This window comes from Pseudophryne corroboree, chromosome 8 (genome assembly GCF_028390025.1).
Source record: "Pseudophryne corroboree isolate aPseCor3 chromosome 8, aPseCor3.hap2, whole genome shotgun sequence".
NCBI classification, from domain to species: Eukaryota; Metazoa; Chordata; class Amphibia; order Anura; family Myobatrachidae; genus Pseudophryne; species Pseudophryne corroboree.
This window is the reverse complement of record NC_086451.1, coordinates 38,459,074-38,479,387: the sequence shown is the minus strand read 5'-3', so window position 1 is coordinate 38,479,387 and position 20,314 is coordinate 38,459,074. Positions and strand designations below refer to the sequence as shown.

The 20,314-nt window shown below is 48.4% G+C and overlaps 1 long non-coding RNA gene across 1 annotated transcript in view; it reads left to right on the top strand.

Annotated features, from left to right (window-relative positions):
• LOC134947460 (uncharacterized) overlaps positions 1-20,314 on the top strand; it is a 103,153-nt gene that overhangs the window by 13,509 nt on the left and 69,330 nt on the right. Inside the window, exon 2 of the long non-coding RNA XR_010182560.1 lies at positions 5,524-5,647. This is a non-coding gene — a long non-coding RNA (uncharacterized LOC134947460). The remainder of the gene's footprint in view (positions 1-5,523; positions 5,648-20,314) is intronic.

The following is a 20,314-nucleotide window of genomic DNA, read 5'->3' as shown; positions in this document are numbered from 1 at the left end:
GTGAACAGCCATGTGTGTCTGATAGATCACAGACTGATCACTATGTAACAAAAAAAAAGTAATATTTACCGGTGATCTGATGAGGGCAGTTGGTCATCTGAGTGCTGTGCTCGTGCTGTGATCCCCATTTCAGTAAAGTGGTTCTGTAAAGACGGCATCTCAATATACAGCATTAGGGGTCACAGAAGAACACAGAACCAGATGACAGGCCGCTCTCCGGATCACAGATCAGGTAAAGTCATGCGCAGGTGGGGTCACGGAGGGGGGTAGTGGACAGCTGCGGTGACACATGCACAGTCACACACTCAGGGTATTTTTCATGTAAAATAAAACACCATAACCAGTATCGAGAATTTAATGGTAAATAAAGGCTTCAAATAAGAACGCATTGTATCCAAAGGATAGTTCAGGTCAATTTATACACAGCAAACAATAGAAGAGTGACCGCGTAACCAGTACAGATTAGATACACTGGTCATTACACAACAGATCACAGGTAAAGACATTGGGCCATTGTACTAAGCCTTGAAAACTGATAAATGTAACTGTGATAAAGTACCTACCAACCAGCTCCTGTCATTTTTGAAACCCAGTCTGTAACATGGCAGTTAGCAGCTGATAGGCTGGTACTTTATCACCATGAAATGTATCACTTTCTTTATGCCTTGTACATCTCCCCCATTGTAATAACATGATTTAACTGTCTTCCTGAGTCATTGTAACCTCTTGCTTGTCATTGCTGCCAGATCAATGTGTGCTTATGACTTTGGGCGATTGCCACTCAGACGGGCAAATCCATTTAGGCAAAGGGTTTACCGCATGCAGGGGCGGATCCTGAAGAAAATTAAAGGGGTGGCACCATGATAGGGGAATGGTAATATTTATAATTATTTACATGCACCTAAGGCCCGGGTGCTCCCAGATAAGTGGTGTGGTATCACAGGGGGCATGGCCTCACAGAATACGCCATCAGGTAATGATTGGCTGTAGGAGCGCATCCTGGTTTATACTTTATTGCCAATGTTTCACCCTGATGAAAAGACTGATTGGGCTTTGAAATGTTGGTCACCTGTTCCATTAGTTATGGGAGCCTGGAAGGCACCCCAGCACAATATAATTATTATAGCTTTTAGTTGGTGGGGGCAGGTGCAGCATACCTTAGTCTCAGACTGCACCTAGCATGGTGGTAAAGGAAGGATGAAGTGCTGGGGAAACTGTGCGGCGCAGTGAGGGCTAAAGAAGCCTTCTGCGCCGGCATAAGTAACATTCTTACACAATGCTGGCATTTGAACCCCGCGCCTGGGCTGGACTCTGGCCGGCTGGCAGTGGGGGAGGTAGGTTGCGGTGTGAGCAGGGGGAGGCTGAAGCTGCAGTTCCAGCCTCCCCATTGGTTACCACACAGACTTGCTGTTAGAGCCGCAGCGGGTCCTAGTGCCTGCCGGCTCTTTTATCAAATACGGCTGATGGAAATAGCAGTAGTGCTTTTGAAAAAAAGAAGAAGTCAGAAACAACAGGGAAGGGGAAGGGGGGGGGGGGCACGGCCCAGAGTGCCCCCCGCCCCACTGGATCCGCCTATGACCGCAGGGGCGGATCCAGAAGAAAAAAACAGGCGGGGCACCATGGAAGGGGCAAATACAGTTGCGGACGCCTTCTGCGCATGCGCTCCCAGAAAAGGGGTGTGTCACCACTACAAGGGGTGAGGCCTCACAGGACAGGGAGAGAGTGAGAGAGAGAGTGACTTGCAGTAGGTGACAGGGAGAGTGACTATCAGTTGGTGACAGCTAGCGGTTGATGGAGAGTGACTGGCAGTGGGTGACAGGGAGTGGGAGAGAGGGTGACTGGGAGAACGTGACTTGTAGTGTGTGACTGGGTATAGAGTGACTGGCAGTTGGTGACAGGAAGTGGGTGACGGGGAGAGTGACTGGCAGTGGGTGACGGGGAGGGTGACTGACAGTGGGTGACAGGGAGAGGGTGATTGGCAGTGGGTGACAGGGAGTCTGGCAGTGGGTGACAGGGAGAGGATGACTGGCAGTGGATGACAGAGAGAGGGTGACTAACTGGCAGTGAGTGACAGGGAGAAAATGCCAGGTAGACTGGCAGTAGGTGACAGGGAGAGGGTGACATATGAGTTAGTGTGATGTGGGCCCCTATGACACACATATAAGTGGGGAGGGAAAGGGGCACAGGTTAAAATAAAAAGTTTTCATTTTTTTATACAAAAAAATGTCTATTGTCATCTTGCATAATATATCACATACACATAAAAAACATACACATTTCACTGACTCATTCACCTTCCCTATCATATCACAGGCGGATCCCTCTAGCCAGAGTTCTATTATGCACAAAAAAAAAATAAGGGGCAGACTAGATGGGCCAAGTGGTTCTTATCTGCCGACAAATTCTATGGTATGCTGAAGTGAACAGAGGATAAGTCTCCCCCAGCACTGAGCCCACTCCCGCGGACTCCAGTAATGCTCCCCAGTCTCCAGCACAGTCCGCGGCTCCGGGCACACAACAGCACCAGCTGTATTGTAGCAGCAGGCAGCCGCCGGGTCTCCTGAAACTACCGTGGATCCATGAGTGGGTTTGCGCACACAGCAGCACTTCACTGCACCTAGCCTACTACATTAGCAGTATGGTGGCAGCAGAAAACCATCGGCAGAGCTGGATTAAGGCTTGGGGGGGCCCGGGGTACTTAAGACAGGGAGACCCTAAGGTATAAAATTAAATGTGTGTGTATATATATATATATATATATATATATATATATATATGCGGAGAAGAAAGGCGGCACTCGGAGACTGGCAAATTTGGTGAAACAAACCGTCAAGTGTTTATTCACATCTACGTTTCGGGGAACGTACCGCCTTCCTCAGGATAAACCTGAGGAAGGGTGTACGTCCCACAAAACGTAGACGGTTTGTTTCACCAAATTTGCGAGTGTCGCCTTTCTTCTCCGCATATATTGAGGCAGCAACAACCTATAAGGAGGGCACCGGAGCCAGTAACCTGTCGGGGGCGGTGAGTGCCGGACCAGTCAGAGGATTTTATCTATCTATCTATCTATCTATCTATCTATCTATCTATCTATCTATCTATCTATCTATCTATCTATCTATCTATCTATCTATCAGGGACTAGTATATATATATAGGTTGAGGGTGCTGAGGGGGAGAGACAGGGAGGGACAGGGTGCTGACGGGGAGAGACAGGGAAGGGGAGGGTGAGGGTGCTGAGGGGGATTGACTGGGAGGGGGAGGGTGCTGACGGGGAGAGACAGGGAAGGGGAGGGGGAGGGTGCTGAGGGGGAGATACAGGGAGGAGGAGGGTGCTGAGGGGGAGATACAGGGACATACTGTAACTTTGTTTCGGGAAAGAAACAACAAAGGATTCCCTGACAACCTTGCATGCCCCCCCTTCCCCCCCTATCACATTTACGTAGCAAATACCTTAAGTCTTTTCCACACTGGCTGGCATCCTAGGACAGGAAGGAGCGTATGTGACTCCTAATGGTGCCCATAAACAGCAGCTTCAGGAGGAGAGAGCGCACGGTGCGTAAAGGCTTGGGTACAGGAGGAGAGAGCGGCAGCGCGGTACAGGACGCGACCAGAGAGCGGCAGCGCGCAGCGTGATGTGTTGGTGCCTGGTTGCCATTGGTACTTTCAGCGCCGGCAGCTGACAGTGTGAGCTCTGACCGCCGGGCCTCCTGCGCTGTGACTAGTGCCCGCTGGCCTGGCTCTATCAAGGAGAGATTGCAGGCTGCAGCAGTGCCGTTGCCGGTTTAAAAAAAAACAACTGCCACAAATGACAGGGGGGGCACGGGCCCGAGTGCCCCTGCCCTGGATCCGCCACTGTATGACCGCATGGGGAAAAGCTCCTGGTTTCACTCCCAGAGCTATTCAATCATTTTGCATTTCCCTACGCAATAACCCGTAGTTTCTTTGTATAAAATGCAGGAATCTATGGGTTTCATGGACTATGTGTGCTTACGATTTTGACTTATGTGAGATTTTGGCTTATGTGAGATGTCATTGACATGTGAGATGAACTAGATAGTACACCGATCTAGCAAGGATTGACTTGCCTGCACAGTCTATCTTTTCTTGCGATGCCGACCTGGCGGGACCGCGCATCGGGATCGCAAGGTGACTTTCACCTTGCGATCTGCACTAACTTTTCTTGAGATTTTGACTATATAGTCAAAATCTCAAGAAAATATCTCACCTTCTGTACACACCCTTAAGTGTGCTATAGTACAGTATATCCCTAGGATGTATTTTAAAGCTGACTTTTCCTCAAGCACCAGAAACTGGTGATACTGTCTCTTGATTTAACCTGTAGATTAAGCTGTAATAGCACAGAGCCTTTGTATAAATGAATCACTAACTTCTGTCTTAGTATAGTAAGGGGTACTGCTGCTGAAAAGGGTTAAGCAACCATTAAAGACCCACAGACTCAACAGCTTAATTTATGAACAGTCTGATCTTGGCTGTTATTGATTCTATTGGTAACACCTATCAGCGCGGACGTGTACTGCTACATCTGAGAGGCGTGTCATAAAAACGACTTACATCCAAATGTAAATGAGCCCAAAGTTAGTAATATCTACTTGTTGAAGACATTTTTCAGGATTTGTTTGTGTATTGTGTTTTACAAGAGGTTCCATACAGTGTAAGCGGCCACGAGAAACCTATTTAAAATGCATGTAGCCATAAGGATCAATGTGCCTTATAACCAATGCAGGGAAATGACACTGATGAGCCCATTTGAATGTATGTATCTCTGATTTCTCTTTTTCCCCAAGAATGTAACACAGAGCCGGCCTTAGGCATAGGCAAACTAGGCAAATGCCTAGGGCATTTGGTATGCTTAGGGGCACCAGCAGCTTCTGCTGATTAAAATGATATGTGGCATGCCTATATTCTGTGTGTGACTTCGACTGTATCTGCATATGAAATGCTACATTGCAGTGTATTCATGGAAATCACTGTAATGTAGCATTTCATATGCAGATACAGCCGCAGTCGCACACAGAATATAGGCATGCTGCATATCATTTTAATCAGCAGAGGCTGCTTGTGCACAGTAATGCAAATAATATAATGCATTTTCATAAACAAAAGGCGCCCTTCCAGCTGACTCATGCCAGGCATCTCCTGCAGAACTAGCGGTGGTACTAGGGGGCACCAGCCAAAATCTTGCCTAGGGCATCAAATTGGTTAGAGCCGCCTCTGATGTAACACCTACATAATGGGGGTAAGGGGCAATCAGGGAGATTAATGGACTATTCAGGGAGTGAGGGAGATTGCTGCTATTTCAGGGAGTCTCCTGTAGAATGAGGGAGGGTAGGCAACTTTGATTAACCCATTCTTGGAGTTCATGTGTTGCCTATTAGAACTGAATCCAGTATGTGCTCTTCAAAGATCACAATTGCCCTTTCTCTCACTGCTGTAAAGTAATGTTTTTAATTTTTGTAATATCATTGATTTGTTTTATGCTGTTGTTTATGGTATGTTGCAGGTTACTATGGTGACGGAGTATGTAAATTGCCCACATGGGTGGGCGCTAGCCGATGATGTCACCCACAGGGAAGTCCGGATTTCCATGTACGTGTGGTGGGCCTCGTCAGCGATGTCCGAAACAGGTGAGTACAATGAGGGCACTTAGGAGGATATTGAAGGTGGTAAATTGTATTGTTAATTTGTATTGTGTGTTGTTTCCCTGATGACGGGCACCACCTTATTTAGTTATATATATATATATATATATATATATAAAAAGCAATGTCCTTATAGAGAGGGGTACATCCACTCCCAATAATAAAGGAACAGGCGGCACTCCAAGGGTCTTGTGAAAAAATATATATTCAAGGCAATGAATCAAATAAGTGGCATATAGTGGCCAACGTTTCAGCGCCACGCAGGGCGCTTTTTTCAAGGTGATATGCTGTGAAACAGAAATAAAAAAAAGACATGACAGTGCAAACGTGCACAAAGTGGTGAGCTGCTCAATCAGATAGTGATGTCACTCAGGTGCTAAAAGGGAGGGGTAATTCTGTGTAGGAAAAAACAATGGTTCCCTAATGCACACCAAGTGAAAAATATCTCCTATATAATAGCCCTATTCTGTGACCTTGTGATTCATTTGCTAACGCTGGGCGGAGTTACAACACTGGGCGGAGTTAGTCAAATGAGTCACAGAGATCTGGCCAAATCTACAGGAGACTAGGAGCAGAAGCAGATAGCATGGGCATTGGGCATGGCACAGGCAGGGGTGCATACCTCCCAGCTTTCTGTAGGAGCTTTCTTCAGGCAGATGGAGGGAAACACACTCAGCGAAAAGGGGGCGTGGCTTCACGGGAGGGTCCCCGTTTTCGTCAGTGAGGGAGCATGCCCAGCGCTCTGTGAGCTGCTGGCATGCTCCCAGGGGCTGATTATGAGTCCGGGGGGCCCAGGGCACTTGTGACAGGGGAGCCCTATCTCATTGCTGTGCCTGCTGTGGGTTGGGGGCGTGGCCTAATCGCGGACCGCGCGGCCACGCCCCATTATGCAAATTTCGATTTTTATTTTTATTTTATTTATGGGATTTTGGCCCCTCAGCTAGGGCTAAATCCAGAGGGGGTGGTCGCTCCCCCCTACACACCCGCACAGGGAGAAGAAAGCAGGGAGACTGCTGCCTCCCTGCAACACCACAGACCTGCCAATATGCAGCAGCGTGTGCTGACTGTAGCACAATGCTGCCGCTGTTGCTGGCAGGACGGGGGGGGGGAGCTTCTGAGCTGGGACAGAGCTACTCCAGCCGGGGGGTCCCCTAAAACTGTACCGTACCATATCCCCTGCCCCCCCCACCTTAATCCGGCTCTGCTGCTGGAACCCCCCCATTAATCCGTACCCCCTGATGCCCCCTCTCCCTCTGTCTCCACTATTCACCGCAGCTCTGCTAAGCAGAACAGCGAGTACAGGAGCTTTACAACTGCCCCCCCCCCCCACCGCCGGACACTGCGACCCGCGGGTGGGACAGCGGGACAGACCCCAAAAAATGGGACTGTCCCGCGAAAATGGGGACATTTGGGAGGTATGGGGGTGTGCGAGGGGTATGTCATACAGACAGACGGGCACCGGCTCACTGTGTGCTTGACCCCCCACATCGGCATACTCAGCAGGGTCTCTCTGATGCGGAGGAGCGTCACTTTCTGGCACACTCCACGCTTCTTAGCTGCAGTTTAGTGGGGCACCTGCCGCTGTGCAGGTTCCATACTGCCTCTGTTATCTCCAGCCCCGGCAACCCCACCGCTAGCTGCAGCGCTGCCACCCGCAGTGGAGTGCGCCCAGCTCATTCACACACTTTAGCTGGCGGGTAGCGCTGCAGAAATCCGAGCTGCTTGCAGGCTCTGACCCACTCCTCCCTCCAGCCGCAGCGTCTCCTGGGAGCTAACCAGTCACTCCCAGTCTCCCCTTACCACAGTGCCCGGAAGCCGTGAGGTCCGCGCCACGTGCATGCTATGACCCCCTCCTCCCTCCAGCCGCAGCATCTCCTGGGGGCTAACCAGTCATTTCCAGTCTCACCTTACCACAGTGCCCGGCAGCTGCGCGAGGTCTGCGGTGTGTGACTGAGGGGGGGGGGGGAGAGGGATGCGGACGGGCAGAGGAAGCAGGACTCCAGCCTGAGAGAGTCAGCCATGTCAAGTCTCCAGCAGCAGCAGATCCCAACAGGTTGGAGTGGAACAGCAGCAGCCAGCAGCAGTGACTCCGGTAAGACACATCTGTCTGTCACCACTGTTTTGTCCCTAATACCAATCTCTCCCGTGCCCTGTGTTCTGTCATGTCCCTGTCACCCCTGGCCTTGCCCTGCCACCCTTATCCTGGCCCTTTCACCCTTATCCTGGCCCTGTCACCCTTATCCTGTCCCTATCATTTCTGTCCTGGCCCCGTCACTCCTGTCCTGGCCCCGTCACCCCTGTCCTGGCCCCGTCACCCCTGTCCTGGCACCGTCACCCCTGTTCTGACCCTGTCACCCCTGTCCTGGCCCCGTCAACCCTGTACTGACCCTGTCACCCCTGTCCTGGCCCTGTTACTGCATACCCTCCAACTACCTTTTATGGCATGTACAGTACCCGCAGCGCCTCCAGACCTCTCCCCAATGCACCACACCTCCGCACCTTCCCCTCCACCACATGCGGCACTCCACCCCTCCCCCACATGCTGTGCCTCCAGACCCACTACACCACCCGTGGCTCCCACTCCTCCACCCCTTCACCACCCACAGCACCTCCAGGCCCCTTCCACCATTCACCCCCCTTATATGTCTCCCACCACACCTGCCCCCCTCCACCCGCAGCATCTGCAGACACCCTCCTCCATCAGCGGTCCCCCTCTCACCCACCCCTCCCCCACCAATGGCACCCCCGCACCTGCCCCTCCACCACCTGCAGCACCTCCGGACCTCCTTTCCCATCCGCCGCAACACCCGTACCTGCCCCTACCCTACCCATGGTGCCTGCGGTCCCCTACCCCACCCCCAGCACTCTCGTCCCTTCCCATCCAACAGCACCTCCGGAACCCTTCATCCATCCACAACATCCCCACACCTGCCCCTCTCCCACCCGTGGCACCCCTGCCCCTCCCCCACCTTCAGTGCCTCCGGACCCCTCCCCCATCTGCATCCCCCACTCCTCTGCCCATCCCCCACGCGCAGCACCTCCCGAACCTTCCCCATCCGGGCCCCACCCCCACTTCTGCCTCCCTCCACCCGCAGCATCTACAGACACCATCCGCAGTCCCCCCGCACCCGCTACATTCTGTACATCGTGCCCTGCAGGTGCTGTTCACGCCGTCGCAAGGGGCTGCGCCTCCTTCACCATCGCACGCCCTTTCATTGTGCAATATTTAACAACTAACAAAGGAATGCAGGTAATACTCCATATAATACAAATATTAAACCCCAGAAAGGCATGCAAGGGTTAAGGGGGCGTAGCCCCTTGCGACGGTGTGAAGAGCGCCCGTAGGGCGCGATGAAGCACCTAGTTACTACATAATAGTCAGATAATACGGAGATCTTAGTTGCGTATATCTGCAGATATAGGGTTACGCCCCCAGGCCGATCGTCAAGGCTTCTCCGTCACTAATGTAGACAGGCGGTAGATCCATTCACTTTCTCTTTGTGCCAATGCCTTAGCACTGTCGCCGCCTCTAGTGTGTAATGGAATGTGATCAATTATCATATGACGTAGATGACACAGTGAGTGTTTTTCCTTTTTAAAGTGACCCACACCAGATTCCACACAGGTTCACTGTGTTTTCACCTACCTGCTGCTTGGCGAAGGAAATGTGAATGTATTTTTTCACATGTCCATTTTCACTTTGCCCTTTTGTTTATTGTTGCACTATTGACTCTCTTCCGCCAGGACCAGCATGACGACAGCGCCAGCCGGGACGCCCCGCGGTTGCCTAGTTACCAGTGATGTAACTTCCTGGTGACGCAATGGCCACACCTACCGGAAACCCCGCTGGACGCCGGCTCCCGCAGTCCCACGGCGCGACACGAGTCCTTCTGACACATATAAGGTACGTTTGCACTGTCATGTCTTTTTTTTTATTTCTGTTTCACAGCATATCGCCTTGAAAAAAGCGCCCTGCATGGCGCTGAAACGTTGGCCACTATATGCCACTTATTTGATTCATTGCCTTGAATATATATTTTTTCACAAGATCCTTGGAGTGCCGCCTGTTCCTTTATTATTGGGAGTGGATGTACCCCTCTCTATAAGGACATTGCTTTTTCTATATCTCTACAAAGGAGGGCACCAGGGCAGTTGCTCATTTATTTGGGGAGTGCCAACCACACCAACTTTCATATATATATATATATATATATATATAATGATTAGGATCTCATACATTGGGTAAAATTCAGTTTTAATCTTTCCAGCGGTTAGCTCACTCACATGTTTGAAACATCAGTTCCCAGCAGGTTACAGGTTAAAGCATAACATTTCATGTTCTGACAATCAGCAATGGTATAGATTCCAATCCCTAACCCCCACCCTATCGCCTGGCCAGCTTGTCCAGCATCAGATGCATTATTTCTGTGTACAGACAACATTCTTAAAGGCATCTAACAGGTGCTACTAATCAACTTGGCTGCAGTTTAATCTCTGGCCTTTCATAAAACCTGGACTGAATAAATGTTCATCTGCTGTTATGTAACACCCCATGGTTAATGGGTATGTCTAAGCAGTTGGGAAAGGTATCACAGGTGTTTGGTGGATATGTGACAGAACTTTTCCTTGAAATGTTCTTCCCCATACCTTGTTTGTAATGTCTTGCTCAGAGAGGTAGGATAGATTGATATGAAACAGGAGTGAGTCAGCAATTCCAAAAGTATGTATTTTTATTGAGTCACAATGAACTCTGGATTTAAGAGGATGATTAGTTGTTTGTAGTGATGTGCACCGGACATTTTTCGGGTTTTGTGTTTTGGTTTTGGGTTCGGTTCCGCGGCCGTGTTTTGGGTTCAAACGCGTTTTGGCAAAACCTCACTGAATTTTTTTTGTCGGATTCGGGTGTGTTTTGGATTCGGGTGTTTTTTTCAAAAAACCCTAAAAAACAGCTTAAATCATTGAATTTGGGGGTCATTTTGATCCCATAGTATTATTAACCTCAATAACCATAATTTACACTCATTTACAGTCTATTCTGAACACCTCACAATATTATTTTTAGTCCTAAAATTTGCACCGAGGTCGCTGGATGGCTAAGCTAAGCGACCCAAGTGGCCGACACAAACACCTGGCCCATCTAGGAGTGGCACTGCAGTGTCAGGCAGGATGGCCCTTCCAAAAACTACTCCCCAAACAGCACATGACGCAAAGAAGAAAAAAAAGAGTCGCAATGAGGTAGCTGTGTGAGTAAGCTAAGCGACCCTAGTGGCCGACACAAACACCTGGCCCATCTAGGAGTGGCACTACGGTGTCATGCAGGATGGCCCTTCAAAAAACTACTCCCCAAACAGCACATGACGCAAAGAAAAAAAGAGGCACAATGAGGTAGCTGTGTGAGTAAGCTAAGCGACCCTAGTGGCCGACACAAACACCTGGCCCATCTAGGAGTGGGACTGCAGTATCACGCAGGATGGCCCTTCCAAAAACTACTCCCCAAACAGCACATGACACAAAGAAGAAAAAAAAGAGGCGCAATGAGGTAGCTGTGTGAGTAAGCTAAGCGACCCTAGTGGCCGACACAAACACCTGGCCCATCTAGGAGTGGCACTGCAGTGTCACGCAGGATGGCCCTTCCAAAAACTACACCCCAAACAGCACATGACGCAAAGAAGAAAAAAAAGAGGCGCAATGAGGTAGCTGTGTGAGTAAGCTAAGCGACCCTAGTGGCCGACACAAACACCTGGCCCATCTAGGAGTGGCACTGCAGTGTCAGGCAGGATGGCCCTTCCAAAAACTACTCCCCAAAGAGCACATGACGCAAAGAAGAAAAAAAGAGGCGCAATGAGGTAGCTGTGTGAGTAAGCTAAGCGACCCTAGTGGCTGACACAAACACCTGGCCCATCTAGGAGTGGCACTGCAGTGTCACGCAGGATGGCCCTTCCAAAAACTACTCCCCAAACAGCACATGACGCAAAGAAAAAAAGAGGCGCAAAGAGGTAGCTGTGTGAGTAAGCTAAGCGACCCTAGTGGCCGACACAAACACCTGGCCCATCTAGGAGTGGCACTGCAGTGTCACGCAGGATGGCCCTTACAAAAACTACTCCCCAAACAGCACATGACGCAAAGAAGAAAAAAAAGAGGCGCAATGAGGTAGCTGTGTGAGTAAGCTAAGCGACCCTAGTGGCCGACACAAACACCTGGCCCATCTAGGAGTGGCACTGCAGTGTCATGCAGGATGGCCCTTCCAAAAACTACTCCCCAAACAGCACATGACGCAAAGAAGAAAAAAAAGAGGCGCAATGAGGTAGCTGTGTGAGTAAGCTAAGCGACCCTAGTGGCCGACACAAACACCTGGCCCATCTAGGAGTGGCACTGCAGTGTCATGCAGGATGGCCCTTCCAAAAACTACTCCCCAAACAGCACATGACGCAAAGAAGAAAAAAAAGAGGCGCAATGAGGTAGCTGTGTGAGTAAGCTAAGCGACCCTAGTGGCCGACACAAACACCTGGCCCATCTAGGAGTGGCACTGCAGTGTCACGCAGGATGGCCCTTCCAAAAACTACTCCCCAAACAGCACATGACGCAAAGAAAAAAAAAGGCACAATGAGGTAGCGGTGTGAGTAAGCTAAGTGACCCTAGTGGCCGACACAAACACCTGGCCTATCTAGGAGTGGCACTGCAGTGTCACGCAGGATGGCCCTTCAAAAAAATACTCCCCAAACAGCACATGACGCAAAGAAAAAAAGAGGCACAATGAGGTAGCTGTGTGAGTAAGCTAGGCGACCCTCGTGGCCGACACAAACACCTGGCCCATCTAGGAGTGGCACTGCAGTGTCATGCAGGATGGCCCTTCCAAAAACTACTCCGCAAACAGCACATGACGCAAAGAAGAAAAAAAAGAGGCGCAATGAGGTAGCTGTGTGAGTAAGCTAAGCGACCCTAGTGGCCGACACAAACACCTGGCCCATCTAGGAGTGGCACTGCAGTGTCACGCAGGATGGCCCTTCCAAAAAATACTCCCCAAACAGCACATGACGCAAAGAAAAAAAGAGGCGCAATGAGGTAGCTGTGTGAGTAAGCTTTTAATTTTGATTTTTGGGTCATTTTTTTACTGATCTTTTGTGTTTTGGATTTTACATGCTCTGTACTATGACATTGGGCATCGGCCTTGGCAGACGACGTTGATGGCATTTCATCGTCTCGGCCATGACTAGTGGCAGCAGCTTCAGCACGAGGTGGAAGTGGATCTTGATCTTTCCCTATTTTTTTAACCTCCACATTTTTGTTCTCCATATTTTGCGCACAACTGAAAGCCACCACAGGTATACAATGTAGATGGATGGATAGTATAGTATTACTTATACTTATGGACGACGAGTGACGACACAGAGGTAGGTACAGCCGTGGCCTACCGTACTGCTGCTTAGTGCTTATATATATGATATACTGTATAACGGACCTGGTGGACACTGTCAGCAGACTGCTAAACAAACTAGTATGAAGAAAGAAAAAAAAAACACCACAGCTATACAATGTAGGTGGATGGATAGTATAGTATTACTTATACTTATGGACGACGAGTGACGACACAGAGGTAGGTACAGCCGTGGCCTACCGTACTGCTGCTTAGTGCTTATATATATAATATACTGTATAACGGACCTGGTGGACAGTGTCAGCAGACTGCTAAACTAGTATGAAGAAAGAAAAAAAAAACACCACAGGTATACAATGTAGATGGATGGATAGTATAGTATTACTTATACTTATGGACGACGAGTGCACTGACGACACAGAGGTAGGTACAGCCGTGGCCTACCGTACTGCTGTTTAGTGCTTAATTTTATATATAATATACTGTATAACGGACCTGGTGGACACTGTCAGCAGACTGCTAAACAAACTAGCATGAAGAAAGAAAAAAAAAAACACCACAGTGTTTTTCAGGCAGACAAACGTATACTGGACTGGTGGTCACTGTCAGCAAAACTGTGCACTGTACTCCAGCTATAACTGCTCCCCAGTCCCCACAATTAGGCAGTGTGAGCAGTGCACTCAGCACAGATATATCATGCAGCAGTGCAGCACACTGAGTGAGCATAGATATGGTGGAGCGTTTTTTTTCAGGCAGAGAAACAACGGATTAAACTCAAAACCCTGCACTGTACTCCCTAACAGCTGCTCCCCGTCCCCAATCCTCCCCACTATTAAAACTAAGTCACTCAGTTTTTTTTTTCTAATACAACGGAGAGGACGCCAGCCATGTCCTCTCCCTATCAATCTCAATGCACGTGTGATGCGCGGCTCCTTATATAGAATCCGAGTCTCGCGAGAATCCGACAGCGGGATGATAACGTTCGGGCGTGCTCGGGTTAACCGAGCAAGGCAGGAGGATCCGAGTCGCTCGGACCCGTGTAAAAAAAAGGTGAAGTTTGGGCGGGTTCGGATTCCGAGGAACCGAACCCGCTCATCACTAGTTGTTTGGCAAAAATAAGATAATCACAATAATGACATGGCATCAAAGAAGATTGGTAAATCACAGTCATTAAAGAAGATTGATAAATCACGGTTGACTTTAGCTGATGGCATGCAGAAAACAAATGGGTAATTATAAAGGACAATCAATCTAATCACAGATAAATATTCTTATTCCAATATGGCACATTAATAATGTGGTGATGAGAAGAGTGATAAAAAATACAATTCACAATGACCGTTTCTATATTCGTAACTTTCCCTAACAAGGATGTTGCAATCTTCACCGCAATTAACATTGGAGCTCTCTTTAAATCCTGAGGTGCCACAGTTTTACAATGAGAGAATGGCACAAGATATCTAGGGTTAAAAAGAATGTCACTTTGACTCAGTGTTTTCAAAAGAGGATGAAGCTAGTGAATGTATTTGTAGTGTCTCTCAACAAATACAGCTTACTTAGTAATAAGGATTCCTTAGGTAAATAAGCTCAGTACTTTCCATATAAAGTAACTCAATTTCACTTGCATCAATGTCTCAGGGCCAGATGCATCATTGCTAGGAAAGTGATAAAATGGAGAGTGGAAAAGTGTCAGCCAATCAGCTCCTAACTGCCATGTCACAGGCAGTGTTTAAAAAATGGCAGTTAGGAGCTGATTGGCCTGCACTTTTTCACTCACCATTTTATCACTTTCCAAGTGATGATGCATCTGGCCCTCAGTCTCTTTCTTTTCCACAATCTCTAAATGTATCTCTCAACAGTTAGACAATAAGGGGTTGTCTTGGGTATACTTAAACAGGGACTGGTTGGTAAGATGTTGCGTTGTAAGGCTGTATTACACTGCTTGTACCATTTACAATGTGCAGCATGTGACAAATGTACAATTGGGTTGGCACTTTGTTTGCCTGTTACTTGTAACAATAACAGTCTGTGTACTCACTCGGAACTTCTGTGGTAGAGATACTCACTAGCTGGACCTGTCTCAGTGGTTCCTTACTGCACAAGATGGCCACCTTTCAATAGGCCTGGGGGTGTCCTTTGCTGCTTCTGCTCTGCAGCACTGGTCTCACCACCCAGCATGACCATGGGGTTTGCATCTGTTACTCAGCTCCAGCTCTGTTCCTCACTCAGTGTGTCTGGCATCTCCAATCACTATTAAGCAACTCCTCTTTCTTCATCCCACAAGGCTCCTCTGCTCCCAGACTGCCTTGTCCAATCTGCACTCACCAACTGGAACATGTGATCGGAACACGGTCCGTCCTTAACCCCCTGCTGTACCAGCACTTCCCCTTCTCTGCTGCAATCACTGTAAGTTAGCCTTAAAGGGGCCACACACCAATTTCTGGGGTGCCACAGTTACATACTTAAACAGGGAAATCCTGCTGTCCCTGCCACAATCCTCTCCCCTTAGCTTCAACCAGTTTGGTGAAGCTAAGAATTTTCTGGCGAGCTATCTGCCTCACCTACCTCTATTTGTGCCATCCACCCGGGACCATCCTCCAGAGTTCCCCTTCTTCACCCTCTTCCTCCTCCTCCGCTAGCTTCGTTACAGGGTTGTGAGGAAGATTGGGACCTACAAACCTCCTGGAAAGAGCATCTGCATTTAGGTGTTTTTTTCCAGGACGATGCTGCACATCAAATTTTAATGGCTGTAAGGCCAAAGACTAACGGGTCACACAAGCATTTATTTCCTTGTGCGTGTGCATCCATTGTAAGGGTGCATGGACTGTGATTAGCCAAAAATTCTCACCCCAGCAAATAATATTTTAGTGATTCTACTGCCCATTTAATCGCCAAGCACTCCTTTTACACAGTTGACTATTTGCATTCTCTGGGCAGCAATTTTTGCCTAAGGTAGAGTATGGGTTTCACCTTCCAATCAACCTCCTGGGAAAGGACTTCCTCTAACCCAGTCCCTAACCCAAACACTTTGCATCCACCATTCTGATGGCACACTCCTCCGCGTTAGCTGTGAAACCCTGTGCCCATAGAGATTGTAACACTGTCCCCACCTTCGGAAGGTATTACTCTCAGTCAGTGCAAAATTAAAATATCATCTAAAATGCAGCGGCATATTCTCTATGAGGACAGAGCAACTTGTTCATAGCTCTTTGGAAAGTTGCAGGGGCTCCATATAATCCAAAGGACAGTACTTTATACTGAAAGATACCCTCTGGAGTGGAAAAGGTTGTCTTGCCCTTGGCAGCTTCAGTCAAAGGAATTTGCCAGAACCCTTTTGTTAAGTCGAGAGCAGTGAGGTACTGACTTTTTGTTAAAATTACTACTAATTCATCAACTCGGGGCATAGGGTAGAAGTCAAACTGAGAACTGTAATAAAATTTGGAAATCATTACAGAATCTTAAGGCTCCCGAAGGCTTAGGCACAATGACATACCTGACAATCTGGGGTTTTCATGGCCACTAAAGAGGGTTGACTAATATTTTCTTTACAGGGTTTTAATAAATTCACATAGAAGATTTGGACTTCCTTCTACCCTCTTGCCGAACCTTATATTTAACAAGTCCCACCACCTATATTTTCTCATAAGGGCTTTGCCACTGGCATACAATTTACTTTCAGTAGTGGGTAGGAGAACCAGTACCTTATCTCCCGCTTTAAAAGACAGGCTAACTGCAGTAACATCATAACTACGTTTTTGACGCTGCTGAGCCCTGTTCATATGTTCGTTCAGAATTGTCTTTATTTGCCTAAAATGTACAGTTGGGTCACAAACTGAATGATGTTAGGCTCTTGGGGTGACTGCTGTTCCCACCCTTCTTTTATCAGATCTAAAATTCCCATGGGTTGTCTACCATAAAGAAATTTGAAGGGGCTAAACCCTGCAGAGGCCTGGGGTACCTCTCAAACTGCAAACATGAGATAAGGTAGGAGTAGGTCCCAGTCATGCTTCTCCTGAGATGCTGCACTTTTTATAAGTTGCTAAAGGGTTCGGTTGAAGCGTTCAACCAGGCCATCTGTCTGTGGGTGGTAAACTGAAGTAGTTATTCGATCATTTCCTAACAGACGACAAAAATCTTTAATTCATTTTAAGACAAAAGGGGTACCCTGGTCCATCAGGCCCTCTTTTGGTATGAAAACCAGGACCATATAATTAGTCATTCCTGGGAAATACTACTAGACTTCATATTACAGAGGTGTTTGGCCTCTGGGTATCTGGTGGCATAGTCAACCACTTCTAATATATATTGATACCCCAAGCAGATTTCTCCACTGGCTCTATCAAATCGATACCAATTTGCTCAAAAGGCACAAAGATGATAGGCAGGGGAACCAAGGGCATCCTAAATTCTTGCCGGGGTGCTGTCTTCTGACATACTGGGCATTCTTGACAATATTTTTTTACTGCTGCATAAATGCCTGGCCAAAAGAACCTTAACTGTATACGCTGGAGAGTTTTCTCCTCCCATAAATTTCCACCCCACAGATAAGTGTGAGCCATCCTTATTAACATCTGCCTGTGTTTTTCGGGGAACCAACAACTGGTCTAACATTTTACCCTGAAAATAAGCAACACAGTGCAATAAATAATTTTTCAATACAAAGTATGGTACATTACTATTCACCTCTACAACAATTTTAAAGGCATTTATCAAATTGCCATAATTCTGTCGATCTCACCCAAAGTCCTGTAAAGACAGCCTTTCACCATTTGGAGACCAATGTGCCTCAGTCTAATTGTTCCCCTACTGCTCACTGGCCAAAGAGGATTTTACAGTCACAGAACTTTGGCATTCTGTAGATCTTGGTTCCCCTGTCTGACCACCGATGCCATGCCCGCTAATCACCTCCAGAAGTAGTGGAAAGTCACAGCCTAAAATCAGCAGATAAGGAGGACTGGAGGTTATCATTGCTACCGCTTTCACTGGTCACCCTTTTTTCACCACTGGCAGGTGCACTCGTGGGCATTCGTCTATATACCCATGTATACATAGCACTTTTACAGGGGGTAACACCTGGTCAACCACGAAGGAACCAAGTTAGCAGAGATGATGGTCACTGCACTGCCAGTATCCACTAATGTGTAGACCTCTTGGCCTTCAATTAGTACCAACAGACAAAACAGGGTGGTTTCCGCTGGAGAAATTATTTTAGCTGCCATGCTGACCACAGGTCGAGTGGTTTTCCCTATACTGCAATCCATCAGCTCACTCTGCTTTAGACAGTCTCTGCATATATGATCAGACTCACATCTGTAGGTGTGTTGTTGAGTTTGATCATGGGGACCCGGGTTCTGGGCTTAGGTACCGGATGCAACCCTTGCTGGGCTTTATTCAATTTCCCAAAGGTCACGTACCACTCAACTACCACTGCTAACTCCTAAAATGTTTAGGCATCAGCCTGTAGAGCCCATTGTTGTACAATCTGGTCTAATACCTGTTAGCATGGTCTAGTGCAACCATTTCTACCACACACTGTGCAGAGTTTTCATACGGTTGCAACAAGGCTTTGCTCAGTCTGGCTGGCTTTGTCAATTGAACCCTGGGAGGCTCAGATGGGTTCTCCCTCAAATTGTGAAACTCCTGGGCTTTACTGGTGCCCATCATGCCAACCCTGCTGAGTATATCCTCTTTCAATCAAGGAGAGGAGCTGGCCTCAGACACTGTCAAATCAACATATGCTCTCTGCGGCTCCCCTGTAAAACAGGGTACTAATCTGGAAGCCCACTCCTCCTCTGGCCATTTTACGTGAACAGCAGTGCATTCAAATGTGCACAAAATGCATCAATACCATCAGAAAGGGTAGGCTCCTGCACACCTTTTCTGATTTCCTTCATGTAGCAACTGAATTTAAGTTTGCTGTCCAGCAGCCAATTCAGCAAACACTTTCATTACCTCCTCCATATTACACCCTTTTCCACTTTGTGGACAAACTTAGCAGGCTTAATTCTCTCTGGTGTGCTAGTTTAACAAAACAGATTAGTATGCCACTTTTGTGAGCACTTTTTCTGTCTCACTTGTCCCTAAAACTGCAAAGCTTCACACTTAACAACAGTCCTTGCCTCCAAGCCACATATAGAAGTAAATTATTCTGTTAAACTGTGAAATAATTTCAGTTTAAGGACTGGCATGGCCACTTACACAATCAGCTGCTGTTAGAGCACTCAGACTCAATTTTAACAACAGTCCTGGCCTCCGAGCCACATATAGAAGTGAATAATTCTGTTAAACTGTGAAATAATTGCCTTCTAAGGTTTGGCTTCCTCCTTGAGGCTTTTATGCTAAAACAATGAGTTTTGATTAAATTAACTTCAGGCAGACTTGGCGCTACCCGCTCAGCAAGGTCTGCAAAGCAGGGAGGCGCTGGGCTAGAGAGGCGCTCTCCCTGCTCCGCAACCATACTGACGAGCAGCGCCTGCCTCACTGTAGTGTAACATGCTGCTGCGCCACCGGCCGTACAGAGGATCTTCATCTCGGATCTCCTCCTGCAATAGGGCCCTCCCCCCTTCCTGCTCACTCCTCCCTGAAGACACAGCACAGCAGTCTTCAGCATGCCCGCTCTCTCCCCTCCCTCTCCATCACGTGATACACACTGACCTGTGTGTAGTGGAGGAGGAAGCAGCGTGAGGAGAGGAGCAGCACTAACAGCCAGCCACACGAGGAGCAGTGGCTCAGGTTAGTGCAGCTGCTGCAGATAAACAAAGGGGGGAGACTGTCCTTTTACTGTGTGCTGGGAGGGGGAGGAAGGTCCTATTACTGTGTGCTTGGAGGGGGGTCCTATTACTGTGTGCTGGGGAGGGGGGGGTCCTATTACTGTGTGCTGGGAGGGGGAGGGGGGTCCTATTACTGTGTGCTGGGAGGGGGGGTCCTATTACTGTGTGCTGGGAGGGGGAGGAGGAGGTCCAATTACTGTGTGCTGGGGAGGGGGGTCCTATTACTGTGTGCTGGGGAGGGGGGGGTCCTATTACTGTGTGCTGGGAGGGGGAGGGGGGTCCTATTACTGTGTGCTGGGAGGGGGGGTCCTATTACTGTGTGCTGGGAGGGGGAGGAGGAGGTCCTATTACTGTGTGCTGGGGAGGGGGGTCCTATTACTGTGTGCTGGGGAGGGGGGGGGTCCTATTACTGTGTGCTGGGAGGGGGAGGGGGGTCCTATTACTTTGTGCTGGGAGGGGGGGTCCTATTACTGTGTGCTGGGAGGGGGAGGAGGAGGTCCAATTACT